This window comes from Triticum urartu, chromosome 7 (genome assembly GCF_003073215.2).
Source record: "Triticum urartu cultivar G1812 chromosome 7, Tu2.1, whole genome shotgun sequence".
In the NCBI taxonomy this organism is placed as follows: Eukaryota; Viridiplantae; Streptophyta; class Magnoliopsida; order Poales; family Poaceae; genus Triticum; species Triticum urartu.
In genome coordinates this window covers 600,993,087-600,999,086 of record NC_053028.1, presented here as the reverse complement: position 1 = coordinate 600,999,086, position 6,000 = coordinate 600,993,087, and positions in this window count along the sequence as shown.

Sequence of the window (6,000 nt, the reverse complement as noted above, 5' to 3'; positions counted from 1 at the left end):
CAGTCCATAGATGGATCGCTGGAGCTTGCACATTTTGTTAGCACCTTTAGGATTGACAAAACCTTCTGGTTGTATCATATACAACTCTTCTTTAATAAATCCATTAAGGAATGCAGTTTTGTTTATCCATTTGCCGGATTTCATAAAATGCGGCAATTGCTAACATGATTCAGACAGACTTAAGCATAGATACGAGTGAGAAACTCTCATCGTAGTCAACACCTTGAATTTGTCGAAAACCTTTTTGCGAAAATTCTAGCTTTGTAGATAGTAACACTACTATCAGCGTCCGTCTTCCTCTTGAAGATCCATTTAATCTCAATGGCTCGCCGATCATTGGGCAAGTCAATCAAAGTCCATACTTTGTTCTCATACATGGATCTCATCTCAGATTTCATGGCCTCAAGCCATTTCATGGAATCTGGGCTCATCATCGCTTCCTCATAGTTCGTAGGCTCGTCATGGTCAAGTAACATGACCTCCAGAGCTGGATTACCGTACCACTCTGGTGCGGATCTCACTCTGGTTTTACCTACGAGGTTCGGTAGTAACTTGATTTGAAGTTACATGATCATCATCATTAGCTTCCTCACTAATCGGTCTAGTAGTCACAGGAACAGATTTCTGTGATGAACTACTTTCCAATAAGGGAGCAGGTACAGTTACCTCATCAAGTTCTACTTTCCTCCCACTCACTTCTTTCGAGAGAAATTCCTTCTCTAGAAAGGATCCATTCAAAGCAACGAATATCTTGCCTTCGGATCTGTGATAGAAGGTGTACCCAACATTTTCTTCTGGGTATCCTATGAAGACGCACTTCTTTGATTTGGGTTTGAGCTTATCAGGTTGAAACTTTTTCACATAAGCATTGCAACCTCAAACTTTAAGAAACGACAGCTTAGGTTTCTTGCCAAACCATAGTTCATACGGTGTCGTTTCAACGGATTTAGATGGTGCCCTATTTAACGTGAATGCAGCTGTCTCTAATGCATAACCCCAAAACGACAGTGATAGATCGGTAAGAGACATCATAGATCGCACCATATCTAATAAAGTGCGATTATGACGTTCGGACACACCATTACATTGTGGTGTTCCAGGTGGCGTGAGTAGTGAAACTATTTCACATTGTTTTTAACTGAAGGCCAAACTCGTAACTCAAATACTCTTCTCTACGATCAGATCGTAGAAACTTTATTTTCTTGTTACGATGATTTTTCACTTCACACTGAAATTCTTTGAACTTCTCAAATGTTTCAGACTTATGTTTCATCAAGTAGATATACTCATATCCGCTCAAATCATCTGTGAAGATCAGAAAATAATGATACCTGTCGCGAGCCTCAATATTCATCGGACCACATACATCAGTATCTATGATTTCTAACAAATTTGTTGCTCTCTCCATTGTTCCGAAGAACAGAGTCTTAGTCATCTTGTCCATGAGGCATGGTTCGCAAGCATCAACTGATTCACAATCAAGTGATTCCAAAAGCCCATCAGCATGGAGTTTCTTCATGCGCTTTACACCAATATGACCTAAATGGCAGTGCCACAAATAAGTTGCACTATCATTATTAACTTTGCATCCTTTGGTTTCAATATTATGATTATGTGTATCACTACGATCGAGATCCAACGAACTATTTTCATTGGGTGTGTAACCATATAAGGTTTTATTCATGTAAACAGAACAACAATTTATTCTCTTACTTAAATGAATAACCGTATTACAATAAACATGATCAAATCATATTCATGCTCAACGCAAACACCAAATAACACTTATTTAGGTTCAACACTAATCCCGAAATTATAGGGAGTGTGCGATGATGATCATATCAATCTTGGAACCACTTCCAACACACATCGTCACTTCACCCTTAACTAGTCTTTGTTTATTCTGCAACTCCCGTTTCGAGTTACTAATCTTAGCAACTGAACTAGTATCAAATACTGAGGGGTTGCTATAAACACTAGTAAAGTACACATCAATAACATGTATATCAAATATACTTATGTTCACTTTTCCATCTTTCTTGTCCGCCAATCACTTGGGGTAGTTCCGCTTCCAGTGACCAGTCCCTTTGCAGTAGAAGCACTTAGTCTCAGGCTTAGGACCAGACTTGGGCTTCTTCACTTGAGCAGCAACTTGCTTGCTGTTCTTCTTGAAGTTCCCCTTCTTCCCTCTGCCCTTTTATTGAAACTAGTGGTCTTGTCTACCATCAACACTTGATGTTTTTCTTGATTTCTACCTTCGTCAATTTCAGCATTACGAAGAGCTTGGGAATCATTTCCGTTATCCCTTGCATATCATAGTTCATCACGAAGTTCTACTAACTTGGTGATGGTGACTAGAGAATTCTGTTAATCACTATTTTATCTGGAAGATTAACTCCCACTTGATTCAAGCAATTGTAGTACCCAGACAATCTGAGCACATGCTCACTAGTTGAGCGATTCTCCTCCATCTTTTAGCTATAGAACTTGTTGGAAACTTCATATCTCTCAACTCTGTTATTTGCTTGAAATATTAACTTCAACTCCTGGAACATCTCATATGTTCCATGACGTTCAAAACGTCTTTGAAGTCCCGATTCTAAGCCGTTAAGCATGGTGCACTAAACTATCAAGTAGTCATCATATTGAGCTAGCCAAACGTTCATAACGTCTGCATCTGCTCCTGCAATAGGTCTGTCACCTAGCGGTTCATCAAGGACATAATTTTTCTGTGTAGCAATGAGGATAAACCTCAGATCACGGATCCAATCCGCATCATTGCTACTAACATTTTTCAACACAATTTTCTCTAGGAACATATCAAAATAAACACAGGGAAGCAACAACGCGAGCTATTGATCTACAACATAATTTGCAAAATACTACCAGGACTAAGTTCATGATAAATGTAAAGTTCAATTAATCATATTACTTAAGAACTCCCACTTAGAAAGACATCCCTCTAATCTTCTAAGTGATCACGTGATCCAAATCAACTAAACCATGTCCGATCATCACGTGAGATGGAGTAGTTTCAATGGTGAACATCACTATGTTGATCATATCTACTATATGATTCACGCTCGACCTTTCGGTCTCCGTGTTCCGAGGCCATATCTGTATATGCTTGGCTCGTCAAGTATAACCTGAGTATTCCGTGTGTGCAACTGTTTTGCACCCGTTGTATTTGAACGTAGAGCCTATCACACCTGATCATCACGTGGTGTCTCAGCACGAAGAATTTTCGCAACGGTGCATACTCAGGGAGAACACTTCTTGATAATTAGTGAGAGATCATCTTAAAATGCTACCGTCAATCAAAGCAAGATAAGATGCATAAAAGATAAACATCACATGCAATCAATATAAGTGATATGATATGGCCATCATCATCTTGTGCTTGTGATCTCCATCTTCGAAGCACCGTCGTGATCACCATCGTCACCGGCGCGACACCTTGATCACCATCATAGCATCGTTGTCGTCTCGCCAATCTTATGCTTCCACGACTATCGCTACCGCTTAGTGATAAAGTAAAGCATTACAGCGCAATTGCATTGCATACAATAAAGCGACAACCATATGGCTCCTGCCAGTTGCCGATATCTTGGTTACAAAACATGATCATCTCATACAATAAAATTTTAGCATCATGACTTGACCATATCACATCACAACATGCCCTGCAAAAACAAGTTAGACGTCCTCTACTTTGTTGTTGCAAGTTTTACGTGGCTGCTACGGGCTTAAGCAAGAACCAATCTTACCTACGCATCAAAACCACAACGATAGTTTGTCAAGTTGGTGCTGTTTTAACCTTCGCAAGGACCGGGCGTAGCCACACTCGGTTCAACTAAAGTTGGAGAAACTGTCACCCGCTAGCCACCTTTGTGCAAAGCACGTCGGGAGAACCGGTCTCGCGAAATGTCGGTCCGAGCCGCTTCGTCCAACAATACCGCCGAACCAAAGTATGACATGCTGGTAAGCAGTATGACTTATATCGCCCACAACTCACTTGTGTTCTACTCGTGCATATAACATCAACCTAGGCTCGGATGCCACTGTTGGGGAACGTAGTAATTTCAAAAATTTCCTACGCACACGCAAGATCATGGTGATGCATAGTAACGAGAGGGGAGAGTGTGATCTACGTACCCTCGTAGACCGACAGCGGAAGCGTTAGCACAACGCGGTTGATGTAGTCGTACGTCTTCACGGCCCGACCGATCAAGCACCGAAACTACGACACCTCCAAGTTCTAGCACACGTTCAGCTCGATGACGATCCCCGGACTCCGATCCAGCAAAGTGTCGGGGAAGAGTTCCGTCAGCACGACGGCGTGGTGACGATCTTGATGTTCTACCGTCGCAGGGCTTCGCCTAAGCACCGCTACAATATTATCGAGGATTATGGTGGAAGGGGGCACCGCACACGGCTAAGAATATGATCACGTGGATCAACTTGTGTCTAGGGGTGCCCCCTGCCCCCGTATATAAAGGAGCAAGGGGAGGAGGCCAGCCGGCCCCTATTGGCGCGCCAGGAGGAGTCCTCCTCCTAGTAGGAGTAGGACTCCTACTAGGAGGGGGAAGGAAGTGGGGAGGGAGAAGGAAAGGGGGGCGCCCCCCCCCCTCTCCTAGTCCAATTCGGACCAGGGGGGAGGAGGCGCGCGGCCCACCCTAGCTGCCCCTCTCTCTCTCCACTAAGGCCCATATGGCCCATTACTTCTCCCGGTAGGGTTCCGGTAACCCTCCGGCTCTCCGGTTTTCTCCGAAATCACCCGGAACACTTCCGGTGTCCGAATATAGCCGTCCAATATATCAATCTTTATGTCTCGACCATTTCGAGACTCCTCGTTATGTCCGTGATCACATCCGGGACTCCGAACTAACTTCGGTACATCAAAACTCATAGACTCATAATATAACTGTCATCGAAACCTTAAGCGTGCAGACCCTACGGGTTCGAGAACAATGTAGACATGACCGAGACACGTCTCCAGTCAATAACCAATAGCGGAACCTGGATGCTCATATTGGCTCCTACATATTCTACGAAGATCTTTATCGGTCAGACCGCATAACAACATACGTTGTTCCCTTTGTCATCGGTATTTTACTTGCCCGAGATTCGATCGTCGGTATCTCAATACCTAGTTCAATCTCGTTACCGGCAAGTCTCTTTACTCATTTCGTAATACATCATCTCGCAACTAACTCATTAGTTGCAATGCTTGCAAGGCTTATGTGATGTGCATTACCGAGAGGGCCCAGAGATACCTCTCCGACAAACGGAGTGACAAATCCTAATCTCGAAATACGCCAACCCAATATGTACCTTTGGAGACACCTGTAGAGCTCCTTTATAATCACCCAGTTATATTGTGACGTTTGGTAGCACACAAAGTGTTCCTCCGGCAAACGGGAGTTGCATAATCTCATAGTCATAGGAACATGTATAAGTCATGAAGAAAGCAATAGCAACATACTAAACGATCGGGTGCTAAGCTAATGGAATGGGTCATGTCAATCACATCATTCTTCTAATGATGTGATCTCGTTAATCAAATAATAACTCTTTTGTTCATGGTTAGGAAACATAATCATCTTCGATTAACGAGCTAGTCAAGTAGAGGCATACTAGTGACACTCTGTTTGTCTATGTATTCACACATGTATTATGTTTCCGGTTAATACAATTCTAGCATGAATAATAAACATGATATAAGGAAATAAATAATAACTTTATTATTGTCTCTAGGGCATATTTCCTTCAAGAAGTTGCGCGTGGATGTGCTCCTATGGGACTGGTGGACGTCGAGGAACAAAGTCAATGCAGGTGAAGTACAGAAGACAGCAGCAGAAATTGGTTCTTTCATCACAAAACACTTGACTGATTTCACTTCGGTGCACATTCAGAAAACGCCCCAGCCGCAACAACCCCAGGTTTGGATCCCTCCAGCTACAAACTTGATCAAGATCAATATGGATGCTGCTTTTCAGG